This window comes from Hakea prostrata, chromosome 3 (assembly GCF_041222555.1).
Source record: "Hakea prostrata isolate BN-2017 chromosome 3, UWA_Hpros_2, whole genome shotgun sequence".
NCBI lineage: Eukaryota > Viridiplantae > Streptophyta > Magnoliopsida > Proteales > Proteaceae > Hakea > Hakea prostrata.
In genome coordinates, this window is record NC_142602.1 from 17,975,313 (window position 1) to 17,993,670 (window position 18,358).

General features: G+C 40.0%; 1 non-coding gene across 1 annotated transcript; it reads right to left on the minus strand.

Annotated features, from left to right (window-relative positions):
• Positions 1–17,894: 17,894 nt before the first annotated feature.
• Positions 17,895–17,966, minus strand: TRNAD-GUC (transfer RNA aspartic acid (anticodon GUC)). The gene has a single exon. It is a non-coding gene; the product is annotated as a tRNA-Asp (tRNA).
• Between the last annotated feature and the right edge of the window lie 392 nt (positions 17,967–18,358).

The following is an 18,358-nucleotide window of genomic DNA, read 5'->3' on the forward strand; positions in this document are numbered from 1 at the left end:
TAGCTTATGCTTCTAGGCGCTTGAAGAACTACGAGCATAATTATCCTACTCATGACTTGGAATTGGCAATGTGGTTTTTGCTCAAGATTTGGCGTCACTATCTTTATGGTGAAAAGATATCTATTTTCACCGACCACAAGAGTCTCAAGTATTTCTTTACTCAAAAGGAGTTGAATATGAGACAGAGAAGATGGCTAGAACTCGGTGAAGGACTACGATTGTGATATTCAATATCATCCAGAAAAGCTAATGTGGTTGCCGATGCCTTAAGTAGAAAGAGTAATCGAGGAAGTGTGGTTCTCGACATGTCTCAAGAAGCCCTTATTGTTCTCCATAGTAAGATTTGGACTTGAGATTTTGCCGTAAAGTTCTGGGTGTCGTTTTGGCACTGATCGCTCGACCAAGTTTGAGGGACCGAATTGTTGCTCTACAGCTTGGCTGATCCAGATTGAAGAAAAAGATTGACTTGATCACTTCAAAGACTAAGGACGTGGAAGATTTCTCCCTAGCCTTTGATGGTGCTCTTGTTTTTAGAGGAAGAGTTTGTGTTCCCGCAGTGGAAGACCTCGTAAGTTTAAATCTTGATCGATGCTCATCAGTCCATCTTTACTATTCATCCCGGAAGCGTGAAGATGTACCATGATATGAAAGGGTATTTTTGGTGGTCCGGCATGAAGAACGATGTGGAAGATTTCATCGCTAAATGTGGGACTTGTCAACGTGTGAAAGCTGTCCGGCAGCCTTCGTTCTGCCTTCTCGCAACCTCTTCCAAGACCTAGTTGGAAATGGGAAGACATTGCTATGGATTTTGTCACCGGTCCGCCCCGATCCGGAAAAGGGAATGACTCGGTGTGGGTGGTAGTGGACCGATTAACCAAATCAGCACACTTCATTTCGATGAAGATCACCTATTCCATGGATAAGTTGGCCCGACTCTATGTTGATAATGTAGTGAGATTGCATGGTGTTCCGGTTAGCATTGTGTCGACAGAGACCCGAGGTTTACGTCGCGTTTCCGGGAATAGTCTCGCAGAAAGCTCTGGGTACTCGCCTGAATTTGAGTATCGCTTCATCATCCTCGCACCGATGGCCAATCGGAAAGGACCATACAGATTTTGGAAGATATGCTTAGAGCGTGTGTCATAGATATGAGTGGTAATCGGGATGACCACCTAGCCTTGGTGGAGTTTGCTTATAACAACAGCTATCGGCCTACTATTGGAATGGCCCCGTTTAAAGCTCGTATGGGAAGACTTGCGTAACTCCTCCGTATTGGGATGAAGTTGGGGAAAGGCGTGTTCTTGGCCCCGATCTAATCGAAATCACCGGCACTATGGTGGATATGATTAGAGAAAGGATCAAAACCGCCGGGCCTCGACTTAAGTCCTATGCGGATAAAAGAAGGTCCGACCTTGAGTTTCAAGTTGGTGAGCGTGCGTTTTTGAAAGTTTCGCCGATGAAAGGAGTCATGCGTTTCAATGTTAAGGGAAAACTCAGCCCTAGGTATATTGGTCCCTTTGACATTATTGAGAAGGTTGGACCAAAGAGCTTATCGGTTGGCTTTGCCCCCTCTCTTGCTGGTGTGCATGATGTATTCCATGTATCTATGCTAAGGCAATGCTTGATAAGTGCAGAACAGCTGCTTCAAAGATGAACCGGAAGGGTTGAGTGCGGATTTAACGTATGATGAAGAACCGGCGGAGATTTTGGACCGAAAGGACAAGCAGCTTGAGAAATCGGACTATACCTTTGGTGAAGATCAGATGGAAGAATCACTCTTTTGAGGAAGCATCTTGGGAGAAAGAAGATGAGATGCGGTCCAAATATCCTCACCTTTTGGACCTTCAGTACGTTGTAATTTCGGGGACGAAATTTCTTTTAAGGAGGGAGGAATGTAATACCCCCCGTATTTCTAACCCGAGATCCGTATTCCAGTCCGAGAACCCGAAGGTCTAGTCGGGTGAACTTGTGGAGTATCCGGATTGAAGCCCATGATCCATACCCAGGACCCATGGATCCGGATCCTATGTCCGAAAAGCCCGCCTTGGCTGGTGTGGGAAATTCGGGAAGTCATGTGTCGTTCGGAGATGTCCGGAATGAAGGTAAGATCTCCCCCATCTCTTATTTAGGGCTAGGTTGACCTTGGGTATCAACCCCCTAGTAAAAGCACCCTTGTATGGCAATTACATGGGGGCGGTTACTAGTGGCGGTCGCTAACCTAAGCGACCGGCCCAAGCGACCGCCCCGGTCTGCTGGGATTTTGCCCTATTTTGCCCCCTGCACTTCTATAAAAGGTAAACTCCGTCTCATTAACGATTACTTTATTCGTTATTTCTTATTTGGGAGTTAAGACGGCTGCGGGGAAGATCCGAAAGAGTCTCTGGGATACCGACAAGTGGTTTGGAGGATCGCTCTTCTTCTTCTCTCGACTTTCTCGGTGTGAGGTATTGAACTAACCCTTCGTTCTCTACTCTCTTATCTCCGTTAGTTTAATTTTACCCTTTTTCCTCGTCACCGTGATTACCCCTTGGTTATTCTTTACCTTTTTTTTTATCTCGTGAGATGGAATAACCATAAACGGAACCCCGCTTCGTGAGATGGAAAATCCAATAAAGGAGAGGGTTAGGGATAATCCACCGATGATAGGGGATTGTTTTCTCTTACCCTTTTGGCTTAGGGAGTGTTTAATTCGAGACTTAGGATGAGATTACCGCAAAACCGGATTGAAATCGAGTAATCGAAGCCCGAGTTTCGGATTGAAGCTCATCGGTTTTGGGGCGGTCACTAGTGGCGGTCGCTAACCTAAGCGACCGGCACAAGCGACCGGGTTGGTAAACAAAGTGACCAAATAGATTTCGGTTTTGATTCAATTTGGTTTATGTAACTTATATATTCTAATAACCCCGTGTTTAGGTGACTACCGTTTAAAAGAAAAGTCTACTAATAATTACCGGATTCCATTTTACGGACGTTTCAAAGATATGCAATGTAAGGACAGTCTATCTTATCTATTTATGTATACTTCCAAAGCATGTTGATTTAGCAATTGTTATTCTTAATCTGTACCAATATATACTGCTGTAGTTTCATATATAATGCCGTCATACTACTGCTGTTTACTTTGATTTCATGTGTACTTTATGGTTTGTGATTGTTATGAGATGGTGGTAGTTGGTATATGATTATGATAGTTGGGGTATTCCTTTTGGGATATCTTAGCCGATGTTATCGGGAGGTCGTGGAATGGGACACAAGCCTCGCTGATGCCTTCAAAGCACTATCATGATTGATTGATGACATTGTTAGGATGAGTCTAGATTGCATGGCTAGGTACCCCACATGCTACTACCCTTTCGGTAGGGGAATTGAAACCGAGTGACCCGTGATGACAAGTGATGTGACTTGGTGGTCCACCGTTGGTCATGAAATGGTAGGGTTGCATATGTTAGGGTTGGGCTCATGGATGTCCAAGGACCGGACCGGGTGTCGGGAGGAATCATGAGAGCATCCGCCCCAATGATATGTGGATGACCATAGGGTTATGGAGTAGAGTCCAACAGAGGTAGCCAGTCCGTGAGGATTCTTACTCCTAGGTTGCGAAGGATACTGAACCGAGTTGGTCGGTGCCATAGGGGATGTATCTGGACTTCATGTAGACATGTAACCATTATGACCTTGCATTGGATTAGAAACCCAGACATGCGCCAAGACTCATTACCAATGGTCGTGGTGAGAGAGTGTGGACTTAACCCCTAACCATGGTCTGTGAGCCGTGTGGACTTTCCCTTTTTCCCCGGATCCCTACAGAGGTAACCAGTCCTTGCCGGATCGTAGTGATGAGACTTACCCGCAGGAGGGCTGGTGTTTATCTTAAAGCATGTCAGCTATTAGAGACTTGCATAGTTAGAAATCATAGCATCATTCATGTTTTTGCATTCATTCATATTACTGATGTATCATGGTATTTTTGGATGATGGATGAGATATATGATTGTTTCTTACTGAGTTCTTTAGAACTCATTCCTTTATTCTTTGTATGTTTTTAGCTTATACAGAGGAGGGAATTGTATTCGAAGATGGGTTGGTTCCCTATGAAGGAACCATCCCGTTTGAAGAAGACGTGGCACCGCCAGCGGGAGATGGAAATAGCATGTGCGGGAGTTCCGCGGTTGCATGGAGTGCGCTTATCGCACCGGTTGATGGTCCTGACCGGAGAAGAATTGGAGGACTCCTCACCTCATTAAACTGGAATCTAAGTTCATTAACTTAGAGAAACAAACCGGAAAGAAACCGATTTAAACACTTTTATTCCGCCGCCCTCATTTTTGACTTATTCATTATTCTTTATTTTCTTTCCTTTGTTATTGGAGCATTTTGGGCTTCGTAATTCATTTAATTTAGTTATTGGATATTCTTGCTCATGATTATCTGTATTTGTCTTAAATATTGTTGATAGACTAAAACCTTGGATCTTGTGACGGATCGCACCCACGGGTTGTCGGGCGGGTAACCGAGACCGACGGGTGGGGGGGGGCAAGGGGAACCGGGGGGGGGGCCCCCCCCCCCCGGGGGGGGGGGGCCGCCGCGGGGCCCCCCCCCCCCCCCCCCCCCCCCCCCCCCCCCCCCCCCCCCCCCCCCCCGCGGGGGGGGGGGGGCGGGGGGGGGGGGGGGGGCGCCCTCCCCCCCCCCCAAGTCGTCTGTCACTCCCCCTCGATCATACAAGATATCTTGGGTCTGCCGGGGTAGTTGGGTAAAGTCCTCATCAAACCATGGCTGGGGGTTAAGTCACCACTCTCTCACATCACCATTGGTATAAGTACTGGCGCATGTCACGGCATAGCCTAGCCCAATGCAATTCATCTACTCAGTCGTATCATGTCAGATCCGGATACTTTCCCTATGGCACCGACAAACTCGGCTCTGTATCCTTCACACTAGAGTTAGCGTATCCTATGGCACCGACCAACTCGGACTACAGACTCATCAACCCTATTGGTCATCCACAAATGGTAAACGGGAAGCTCTCACGTCCTCTCACGGGTTGGTTACCGGTCTTGAAAGTCTGTGAGCCCAGGTTTATCCATTTGCAACCCTACCAATAAATGGCCCCTTTCGGGTATCCGCAGTATGGTTCAGGTCCTCTCACGGAGTGGATACCGGTCTTGAGCGCCCATCAACCATACTCTACCACGGGTCATTCGGTCTCAATACCCTTCCGATTCGGGTCTAATACGACAAAGAAAAATCCTAACCATACACCTAGACCATCCTATGTATGTCATCCAATAACCTGGGAAAGTGTCGATGGACACCTTCGGAGAATATCCCATACTATTCCCTCCGATGTCCAAGGATAGAAGTGTCGGAAGGACACTTCCCAATCCCAAGTCATACGTAGTCGATCACAAGCTCAATCTCATCATATCAATTCAATAATTCATCATATAATTAAAGACATGTCATAACATGATTAATCATATACATAATCATAAAGAATAATTAAGCATGATATTTCGAATGACATATAACATGCAATTACTTATAAAATGCATATAATAGTCATGCATGGTAAAGGAGTACACATAGAAAATATATCTACTAAGTTCTCAAAGTATAAGCATGTTTACATAATCAATGTACTTGAGTTAATGACCGTCCTTACCTTAATCGAGTCGTGAATAAAATCAATGATCACCAAGAATAGTCCCAAAAATCAGTGTTGGTACCCTAGACAACATACAAGTAACATTAGAGAAGAAAACAATAGAATCGGAGGTCAAACGAATCAATTCGGCCAAGTACAGGGATGTTACCATCTCTTGGTTGAGTGGCTTGGTCGACTGTCAGTCAACCAAGGTAGTCGACCAAGACTTGTTAACCATGGGTAGAAATGAAGACTTGATCTGAAACTGACTTTCCAGTGCTCCGATCGACACGAAATTTGGAGGGCATGATTATAACAATACGAGGATACTACACACTAAATTTCATGACGATCCAACGGTCCAATTAAAAATACCCAAATCGAAGCCTTATGTTCTATATGATAAATATCAAGAATTGAATTGGAATTGATTGAAATTGTAAAGAATGATGGGAATCAATTAAGTGAATGGTAAGAATCAAATTAGAATCATGAATTCATAATAATCTAGACCTAACATGCATTTACATATCAGTTTTGAATCAAGACAAGGTTGAAATGGGAGGAATCAAAGTTATGAAATGTAAGCAATCCTAATTGAATCATAACATAGCAAGAATGGGGTGATAATCATGGGATTGAATGGGTAAAACTCATGGTTAAGTGTTTGCAAGGTTGCAGCACTTCAACCATGGTCTTAAGATCATAATTTGGTAGAAAATGAATAAATTAGAAGAAGAATAGAAGGAATCATACCTTGAGTTGATGATTTATGTGCAATACTAATGATTGGAGTCAAAGATCTTCATAAACACCAAGAAAAGCCCAAGAGAGTGTCCAACTTCTTGCTCTGGAGTGCCAATGATTAGTTTAGGTCCTCATTCACGAGTTCCAAAAAGGTAGGGGCAAAATGGGAAGTGATTTTGTAAAATTTCGACAACCATTACTGCTGGTCGACTGGCTGGTCGACTATCAGTCGACCAAGGCATGACAACAACTTAGAACAGGGAATTGGAAGGCCAGACAGATCCGAATTAAGTTGGGTTTTCTCCTACAAGTCAATCAACAAGTCTAGTTTCAAGAAATACCTTTAGATTGATCACGGGGGGGGGGGGGGTCAATAACTACTTCAACTAAATCAATCTTCATTGATGTGCAGATTTTCACTCAACACTAACAGTGTGCTCAAGTAAGGGGCATCATTGTCAATGTCCATAGGCTCTGGATCAAGCATCGAATTTTCAACTATGAGGGCCCACAAGTCTCTTCTACCTCCACTTCGGGTCTTCGGACCTGCAATAGTATAAAATTCGGGCCGGGTCAGGTTTAGGATTAGGCCGGATTTTACAATAGTGCAAAGAGCTAATTTGACCAAAAATTCTCCATTTGGGGCCAATCGAGATACCCAAACATCATTTTGGTCGGACAGATTAAGTGGCAAATTTAAAGTGGGGGTGGGGTTAAAAGATTTTGAGGAAATTTCCTTATCAATCATTTGGAGGTTGTTCAACACTTCAGCAACCATGATTCGCCTTTGCCATAGGGAGAAATCTTGAATACTTGACAACAGCTCTTGTTGTTGTGGTAGCCAGGGATCAAACCAGAAAGAAGTCTGTGTTCCATTCCCTACCCGCCGACTCACCATTGTTTTTGGTTGTGGGAGTATACTTGAGATACTATTCCACATCCATGACCCTCTTTTCTTATCCACTTTGGGATAAAAAACTGAACAATTTTTGAAGTATCTCGCTCTCAGAATTCTAACCCACAAGCTACGGTTGAGTGATCATCTGCCACCCTTGTTTAAGTAATAAAGCTGAGTTATAATCATCCATTTTCTTGAATCCCAGTTTGCCCTTTTCTTTAGGTTGGCAAATTTTCTCCCAAGAAATCATATTCAGTTGCCTGTGCTTCTCTGGCTTCCCATTCCAGAATTATCGACAAATCGCATCTATTTTTGTGCATATTTTATTTGGGTATCTTATGCATTGCATCTGATAAAGTGCCATTGATTGAATTGCAGAGTGCATTAGAATTTCCCTTCCTGCAAATGATAGGTTATTTGCTTTCAACCTGCCATCTTCCTAGCCATCCGATCCAGAACAAATTGTAGTAGTCTTGTTTTTCCTTTTCCCACCAACAATGTTGTTTCCAAGTAAGAGGTTTGTCACCCCCAAAATAGTCAGCACCCGATTTCTGTCCTCTCTTGATAAACTCCTACTGAAAAATGCCCCCTTTTCGTCAAAGTTAATTTCTTGGCCTATCAAGTCCGAGAAGAGTTTTAATACGGCTTTCAAAGCAAGTATATCCTCCGTCTCGGCGTTACAGAAAAGAAACGTATCATCAGCAAAGAAGAGGTGGAAATTTCTGGTGCCCCACATCCCACTCTTATTCCACTCAGAAGGTTTAGATTCCTGTACTAAAACCTTCATATTCAAAAGGAATAGATACGAACTCAAGGGACATCCTTGTCTTAATCCTCTGGATCCAGAAAACCAATGATAAGAGACCCATTTAGATTTATTGAAAAAGTAGGTGAAGAAGTTAGAGCTTTGATAAGAGTGCACCATTTTTCATCAAAATCAAGAAAGTTAAAGAATTTTATCTTTATTAGCTCTATCATAAGTTTGGACATGTCCAACTTTAGAGCTAGAAATTCGGTCTTGGTTCGAGAAGTTTTCAAATAATGAAAAATTTCATGGGCAATGATGACATTGTCAGTGATTTGTCGGTTTGCCATAAAGGCTCCTTGGTTTGAGGATATAAAATTGGGAAGAAAAGGTTTCAGTCTTTTGGCCAAAATTTTTGCAATGATTTTATAGGACACATTACACAAGCTTATGGGCCTAAAGTCCGACACTTCTTTCAGTTCATCCTTTCTAGGAATAAAACATAACAGAGTATGGTTAACTCCTAGGGGTAGGCACTCATTAAGGAAGAAGGATTTAACAAAATTAACCACCTCATCTTGAATTAACTCCCAAAATTTATGAAAGAAAAAATCATTAAACCCATCCACCCCTGGAGGCTTAAAGGGCCCAAGGGAAAAAAACAACATTTCTTACCTCTTGAAGATCTGAAATTGTTGAGAGACCCCCAAAGGGCCCATAAGTGGGTGGGAAGAGACATTTCACAAACTCAGGATCCAAGGAATTCGAGGGTTGATAGATATTTCTCATATGTTAAGCAAAAACCCCCGCTATATCCCTTGGATTGGAATAAAGCCTACCATTAGCTTTAATTGTCGCAATCCTACTTTGGTGGAGATTTATCTTGCATGATAGATGATAAAATTTTGTATTTCGGTCCCCATCATATCGTGTTGATGTGTGAATTTAGCAACTCTGCTAAATCTCTGGATCGCCTTGATATATTTCTTACTTATGATAATTATTGTTTTTTGATTTTTCTAATAGATTGTAAGCATGGAAGAACATATCGCCGAAATTCGGCGAAATATCGTCGGGAAATCATCGATTTTCCCGGCGAATCACATGAAAATTGCCGGATCGTTGAAGGGGAAGAAGAAGAAAGAAAGAAAGAAAGAAAGAAAGAAAGAGAAAGAAACAGAAGAGAAGCAGTAGCAGATTCTGGGCGGTTGATCTCCCTGCGTTTCTGATTCACCATCAACAACGCTGAGCATATTCCGTCTCAATCGTTCTACACAAATCCATAGCCGAAGGGCCCAGGCGCTATGAGATCCAAAACCCATAAACTAGGCTCTCTGTGTGGGTGTTGAGGTTCATACGATAAAGAAGTCTGATGGAGGTTCAAATAAGAAACCACCGGCAGCAGTTGTGAATGCCTAGAAACTCGACCACGGAACCGACGGCATTAAACAGAGTTGGGGCTGATGTAAGGCAGGTGATATAGAATGCACATTTGGCTAAGAAGATGAGTCAGGCAGATCTTGCAAAGCAGATCAATGAGAAGCTACAACTGGTTCAGGAGTATGAGAACGAGAAAACTATTCCTAATCAGGTTAACAAGTGAAGATGGAAAGAGTCCTGGAAGTCAAGCTCAGAAGGAACGGTGGGAACTCATGCAGTCATGCTCCCAAGCTTCCTGCGAAATCCAACTGAAATCTCGGCAAACTTTCGCCGAGATTTTAGGGTTTCGTTGGTTTCGCTAGCCAGCAAAACCCCGAAATCCGGCGAAGTTTCCTTCGCTGATTGTAAGTATATCAGTTTTTACGGCATTTGGAAATACATTTATACTCTTCAAATTTGTCATATTTCAGATGAAAATACTAAATAAATATTATTTTAATAACTTTTATCCCACTCAACAAAAGAGTTCCTGACTCTCCAATCCAATCCAATCCCAATTTAATGCCGAAGGTTTCTGCTTCCAGCTGGGTACCATTAAGTATAAATTGATCAACTTCAAATAATGCAAATTGTCCATCTACCCATCTGTCCGTCAGTGAGTTGATGAAGTGGGACCTTAATTCACCTAATGCGTATAAGTCTTTACAAACATAATGAAAGCAAATTGAAAGTCTAGGGATAACCCAAATTTTCTTCTCTTTCCGAGTAAATCAAACTCCTGAGACCCAAATAAAAGAAGTGATTGATGGAAACCCTAAACATGGAATTTGGTTGATGTCATATCTGTTTAGGGGATCATCAGAGATGGAAATGGTCTATGTGCTTACCTTTTTTTTTTTTTTTTTTTTTTTTGTTGAGTCTATGTGCTTACCCACCTAGATATGTTTGATCCACAGTTTCATTATGTATATCTACCATTTAGATGAAGGCAATTAACCAATTTTTTTTGAAAAAATGAAAAAGAGGAAGAAAGTAGTGATTTGAAGGCATTTTAATGCCAAAATGAAGTTGTCTGACTTAGGCTATCCTATGTTTTATGTTTATTTGTCATTTCGATGTCAGGTTGGGTTTATAGCACGGTTTTAGTATACAAAGTTGACATAGTAAATATGGAAAATGATATAATATTGGATTTGATATCAATAGGTATCGAATATATTTGCTCGATTGGTTAGAGTAAGACTAACACCATTTAGTAAATAGATATTAAGTTCAACTCTTGTTGATGTTATATGTAATATTCTCATCTTCTACATATAAAAACAATATTATAGTTAAAAAATATATTTACTTTTATTATCCCCCATCTCCTCCCTCGCTCTCTATAACTTTGCAAACTCAACTGCTTTTTCTTTCAATCTCCTCCCGTCCAAACATCAAAACGACCCAGCTCAAACTGTGATTATTGTATTTGCAGGAGAAAAAAAAATAGAGAAACTAAGATGATGAGAATTGATCTGTTGATGTTTGGATCATTCCAATATCCAGAAGTCCTATCTTTTGAATTTCGAGTTTCTCAAAGCCATTTTACTAATATTTTTTTCCTCAACTTTTTTTACCCTTTTTTCTTGTGGAATCACGCATTTACAGTTGTTTCCGTCATTTACAATTTTAAGTACAGAGCTGATAAATTGTGAAAATCGATTGGGATTTATGGAATTCCTCAACATAGTTTATAGATGTCTCCATAACTTTATGCCCCATTATCTCCTCAAAATTACAATGCAACCACTACCCAATCTTTGGTGCTCAATAGTTTGGCTGTCTTTAGGAAGAAAACAAATACAATTTGAAAAATAATTTCAAATTATGAGTTAGGTTTCTATTTGATTTTAAATATTTACAATTAAGCAAGCTCAAACAAGAACAATGTGTGCAACATTATTTTAAATCAACTTCGGTGTCTTCTTCTTTCTTTAGAAACACCACTCACCTCTACTTCAACAGTAAAAAAACTAATTTACGAGAACATATCACACGTGCGTCATTACTTGCATATAAAAAGTGACTTTGTACTAAAAAATACATTAGATTTTATTATCTGGGGTATTAAGGCATCATTTCTATGAACAAAGTATACTTCTTGTGGGCTAAGATATACAAGTTCTACAATCATGTTTAGGGTGCCAGGCAAAAAAAGTTTCATATATAATTATAAAAAAATGTAAGAAACATAAGATAATTTGATCATAAAAATGTCCATCTGTCTTTAATTGAAATACCACGAACGAGCAAATGCAAAATTGAGGGTTTCACTCAAGGAAGGTAGCTTTAGCTTGCTTCCATTGGTAAATCATATCGGAGGGGTGGGTGATCTGGATTAGATCATTGGATGGGCTGTGGTTGTCCTCTCCCATTATGGATTGCATTATAGAATCAGATTCTAACGAAGCTATAAATGCTATCAACTTCCCTGCTAAGTTCTCTTCTTGGGTTATCGACAACATCATAGCTGAAGTGCGAGATGCGATCCTCCCTCAAAAGAACAAACATCAGTTTTGTGCACGTCAAGAGGAAGGTTGTGCTCGAAAGGTTATGAATCGATTGACAAGCCCAATCCCAATATCTTGATTTTGGGTGGCAATGCATCGTGGACCCATATATATCTCGTCTGCCAAGTTTCATTTTCCTAGAATGTTGTTGGGTCCGGCCCATTAGGCCCATGTGGGGCCCAGGATGTTTTAAGTGAATCAAAGGCAATAGGGTTTTCTTTTTTGAAAACCCATTCCTGCCTTAGAACAGCAGCCGCACGAAACAGTAAAGTTGCAGAAAATAAAGGAGAGAGAGAGAGAGAGAGAGAGAGAGAGAGAGAGAGAGAGAGAGAGAAGACACGGGAGGAAGAAGAATAATAGTTTTTCTGGTTTTCTCCGGCGAATCCGACAGTGAAAGGTTTTCGGAATGAGCTGAAATTTGAAGGGAATGGTCGTGTCATTTAGCTTTTCATATCCAATGGTCAGATATCATTCTACCACAGTTCTCGGGAAGCTTCTCTGGTGACTTTTCTCCATTCTCTCAGATTTCCTTTTATTTGATGATGTGGTTATGAGTTTGTGTTCTTCTAGTGTTATCTATAGATGGAATATTGATTGTATGCCCATTATAATTATCTTTAGTGATAGTGGAAGTTTGGGTGGACTCCGATCAGTCCCGTGGTTTTTTCCCTTGCGGGTTTTTCCACGTTAAAAATGTATGTGTGTCTGTTGTGGCTTGTGTGTTGAATGCTTGATCCATTATTGTTGCGGTTGTTACTTCAATTTACACTAGCATATTGTTTAGCCTCACATCAAAGTGGTATTAAAGCTTGGTTAATAACTGTGAAAATTAAAATGAAAAGTACCTCAAGTACTATGATTAAACTTAATGGATCAAATTGGTTGATTTGGAAGCCTATAATGGAAAATCTCTTATTTTGTAGAGACTTATATGAACCTGTTGAAGGTGATATTAATCAACCATCAGAGATGTTTGAAGCTGAGTGAACCAAATTAAATAGAAAAACTGTTGGTACAATCCGACAGTGGTTGGACATTAGTGTTTTCCATCATGTTGCAAATGAGACATCGGCGGAAGAACTTTGGAAGAAGTTAACGAGTCTTTATGAGAGGAAAACAGATGGAAATAAAGCTTTTCTAATGAGAAAGCTTGTTAACGTGAAGTTGAAGGAAAATACTTCAATTACTGAACACTTGAATGAATATCAAAGCATAGTGAATCAGTTGAACACAATAAGATTAAAGCTTGAAGATAAGTTGCAAGCTTTATTATTATTGAGTTCCTTACCAAATTCTTGGGAGGCTTTGGTTGTATCAGTTAGTAATTCTGCTCCAAAGGGTAAACTATCAATGAGCATAATTACCAGTGCATTATTGAATGAAGAGACAATAAGGAAGTTCATGGGTTCAAATGATGCACAAGCACTAGTCATATAGAACAGGGGGAAGAGCATAGACAAGTTCAACAAAGGTCGGGATAAAGCCAAGGGTCATGGTAAATCAAAAGATAGATCAAAATCTAGAGAAAAATTCAAGTGTTACCATTCTGGCAAAGAGGGGCATATGAAAATAAATTGTAGAATTTGAAAAAGAGAGAAAAATGAAGAGAGCAATCAGAAGAAAGATGATGATAATAACACCGCCTTTATAGCATCTGATGATGCTTTAGTTCTTCTTCATTTTGGTGAGGATCAATGTTTGCATGTGTTAGATCACCAGATTGAGTGGATTATTGACACAGGAGCTTCTTATCATGCTACTCCTATTTGGGAGTCCTTCACTAGATACAAAGCAGGAGACTTTGGAACTGTGAAGATGGAGAACACTAGTGCTTGCAATATTGTGGGTATTGGTGATGTTTGTATAATGACAAACATGAACTACACACTCACTTTGGAAGATGTGCGCCATGTCCCTGATTTGCATCTCAATTTGATTTTGAGAATTGCCTTGGATAGAAAATGATTTGAGAGTACCTTCAGTAATGAAAGATGGAAACTCCACCAAGGGGTCATTGGTGGTTGTTAAAGGAGATTTTTGTTGCTCTTTGTATAAGACAAGAGTGAAAATATGTGAAGATGGATTGAATGCAGCAAATGATGATTTCTTACCTAATCTATGGCATAGGAGACTGGGTCACATGAGTGACAAGGGGTTGCAGGTTCTGGAAAAGAAGTCCTTAATTCTTCTTGCCAAAGAAATGTTTTTAATTCTTGTGATTATTGTTTATTTGATAAACAATATAGAGTTTCATTTCAAAAACATCATGGTAGGAAGTCAAATTTATTAGAATTGGTGCATTTTGATATTTGTGGTCCATTTGAGGTTTCATCATTAGGAGGTAATAGATATTTTATTACTTTCATTGATGATGCATCACGAAAGATGTGGTTGTTTTTGTTGAAATCCAAAGACCAGGCACTCCATTATTTTCAGTAGTTCCATGTCATGGCTGAAATAAAAACAAGAAAACTTTTGAAGTGTCTCCGCACTGACAATGAAGGAGATTACACATCAAAAGAATTCAAGAGCTATTGTTCTAGGAATGGCATCAGACATGAGAAAACATTTCCTAGAACCCTTCAACACAATGGGCTAGCAGAGAGATACAATTGGACCATTGTTAAGAAAGTGAGATGCATGTTGAAGATGGCTATGTTGCCAAAACCATTTTGGGGAGAAGCAGCCAGCACTACTTGTTATTTGATGAACATGTCACCATCAACTCTTTTAGAGTTTGATATTCTAGAAAGGGTGTGGAGAGGGAAGGATGCTTCCTACTCTCATCTGAAGGTGTTTGGTTGCAAGGCATTTGTACATATACCAAAGGAGCAAAGATCAAAGCTTGATGACAAGGCGGTTCCTTTCATATTCTTGGGATATGGAAATGAAGAGTTTTGGTACAGATTATGGGATCCAGAAAAGAAGAAGACTTTCAGAAGTAGAGATGTAATATTTCATGAAGTTGAAAATATTACACACTTTAAGAAGTCTGAGAAGCCTACTTATATTGAGAATGTTATGTTTGATCCCACATTTGTTCCAAGAGGAGAACCTACTCATGAAGAACATGTTGACCTTAATGATCCAGAGATTGTAACAGATGATTCTATGGATTATGAGGATATTAAGCAGGGGGAGCAAACCCCACAAGAAGAGGTTGTAGAATATCAAGTGAGGCGGTCAACAAGAGAGCATAGACCAACACAAAAGTATCCCAGTTCTGAGTATATTCTTTTTACTGATGAGGGGGAGCCCAAAAGTTTCAAGAAACAATGATCCACAGTGATAAAATTAGTTGGATGAAAGCTATACAAGAAGAGATGAGTTCCTTGCATAAGAACCATACTTATGAGTTGGTAACACTTCTTAAAGGCAGAAAAGCACTAAGGAACAAATGGGTATACAAGATAAAAAGAGATGCATCTAGGAAGCTAGTGAAGCATAAGGCTCATTTGGCGATGAAAGGATTCAGACAGAAGAAAAGCATTGACTTTGATGAGATCTTCTCCCAAATTGTAAAATTGACATCCATCAGAGTCATTTTGGGTTTAGTAGCTAGCATGGATCTTGAGCTTGAGAAGTTAGATGTGAAAATTGTATTTCTTCATGGTGACTTAAATGAATAAATTTATGTGATGCAACCAGAAGGGTTTGAAGTCAAAGGGAAGGAGCACTTTGTATGTAAGTTAAAGAAGAGTCTTTATGGACTAAAGCAAGCACCAAGGCAGTGGTAAAAGAAGTTTGACTCACTTATGGTGGCTATTGGTTATAAGAGGACTCAAGCAAATCATTGTGTATACTTCAGAAAATTTCCAGATGGTAAGTTCATTGTTCTTCTTCTTTATGTTGATCACATGTTGATTATTGGGCAAGATGCAAATATGATTAAGAAGTTGAAATAACAGTTGTTCAAGTCCTTTAATATGAAGGACTTAGGGCCAGCCAGACAAATATTGGGCAAGAAGATTGTTCGTGACAGGAAGGCTAGGAAGCTATGCTTGTCACAAGAAAAATATGTTGAACGGGTGCTTAAAAGGTTCAACATGTAGGGTGCTAAGCCTGTAAGCACGCCTCTTGCCAATCACTTTAAACTGAGTAAGCAGTCATGTTCATCTACCAGTCAAGAAAGAGAAGCAATGCCAGGTATTCCTTACTCTTCTGCAGTTGGTAGTCTTATGTATGCCATGGTCCGCACTAAAACCGAGACATTGCACTGAGCGATTAGTGTTGTGAGCAGGTTTCTTAATAATCCAGGGAGAGATTATTGGAAAGCTGTGAAATGGATCTTCAGATATTTGAGAGGAAGTTCTAAATTGTGTTTATGTTTTGGAGGTTCAGATCCAGTCTTGGAAGGGTATACTGATTCTGACATGGCAGGTGACCTTGATTGTAGAAAGTTAACTTCTGGGTATTTGTTTACTTTTGTAGGGGGAGTTGTCTCTTGGCAGTCTAAACTACAGAAATGTGTGGCTTTGTCTACAACTGAGGTTGAATACATCGCCAGTGCAGAAGTAGTGAAAGAAATGTTGTGGTTGAAAAGATTTCTCCAAGAATTGGGTTTGAAGCAAGACAAGTATGTGGTATACTGTGACAATCAGAGTGCTATAGACTTGAGCAAGAACTCTACATATCACTCTCGCACAAAGCACATTGATGTAAGATATCATTGGTTGCGTGATTTGGTGGAAGATGAGTTGTTGAAGATTGTGAAAATTCACACAGATAAGAATGCCTCTGATATGTTAACAAAGATTGTTACTCGAGAGAACTTTGAGGTGTGCAAGGAGTTTGCGCACATGGATTCCAAGTAAGGAGTCAAGTTGTGGTTTCCTCCCTCATGGGCACGGAGGGGGAGATTTGTTGGGTCCAGCCCATTAAGCCCATGTGGTGCCCATGATTTCTTTAAATGAATCAAATGCAATAGGGTTTTCTTTTTTGAAAACTCATTGCTGCCTTAAAACAAGAGATGCACGAAATAGTAAAGTTGTAGAAAACAGAGGAGAGAGAGAGAGAGAGAAGACACGGGAGGAAGAAGAAGAATAGTTTTTCTGTTTTTCTCCAGCGAATCCGACGATGAAAGGTTTCCGGAATGAGCTGAAATTTGAAGTGAATGGTCGTGGCATGTTGCTCTTCATATCCAACGGTCAGATATCATTATACCATAGTTCTCAGGAAGCCTCTCTAGTGACTTTTTTCCATTCTCTCATATTTCCATTTATTTGATGATGTGGTTGTGACTTTGTGTTCCTCTAGTGTTATCTAGAGATGGAATATTGATTGTATGCCCATTATTATTATCTTTGGTGATAATGGAAGTTTGGGTGGACTCTGATAACAGTCCAGTGGTTTTTTCCCTTGTGGGTTTTTCCACGTTAAAAATTCCTGTGTGTTTGTTGTGGCTTGTGTATTGAATGCTTGATCCATTATTATTGCGGTTGTTACTTCAATTTATACTAGCATATTGTTTAGCCTCACATCAAATGTATTATAATTTTTTTGTCTAATTCTTCTTCTGATGATCGATTCAACCTCTGATCAAAAAGATATACCTCGTTTATATTTCATCTCTTCAACAAGTTTAGTAATGAGAATAACAGTCTATTAACGCATTAGCCCCGGTATATAGGGTGGTCTTCGACTAGGATTGTAGTCAAAAGGGCTATACTTCCCCTGCCTTAGGTGATGTTCGATAGCAATCCAGGAGTAAAAAATGAATGAACCGTCAGGCAGAGGGCTGCAATAACGAGCCATAAGAAAGAAGGGCATTCCTTCGCCCGTCATTGACGTGGTGAAACTTGGGGGTCCAACTTAAAATTAACCCCAAAAGACGAGGTTTTAAGTCAACAAATGTAAGCAAAACTTATCATGCATTAAAATAAATAAATCTTCATACAGGGCTTTTTCTACGTTAATAAAAATGATTATCGCCGTTGCCGGGGATCGAACCCGGGTCACCCGCGTGACAGGCGGGAATACTTACCACTATACTACAACGACTTTGGATGACAATTTATTTAATCTAAGTTACTTATAGTGTCCCTCTTGTTTTATAGCTTAATTATTAAAAGAACCCTGTTTTTTATGAAATTGCTGTTGTCATCTTTTGTTCTAACAATGTTAAGTGACTGTTACACTTGAATATTGAATGTCTATTTTGCTTTTTTATAATTAAGAAGGCCAAATAGAATATTATCCTCGTTTAGAAAGAGAGAAAAAAATCATATGAAATAATTTTGCATGTGTATTTTTATCATTTGGATTAATAAATAAAAAAAACTCCCTATTGGTAGTAGGAACTTCCTAAAATCGTCAACATCAAATTAGACAATAAATAAATAAAAACCTATTGAAAGTAGAAATTTCTTAAAATTGATAACATTAAACTGGAA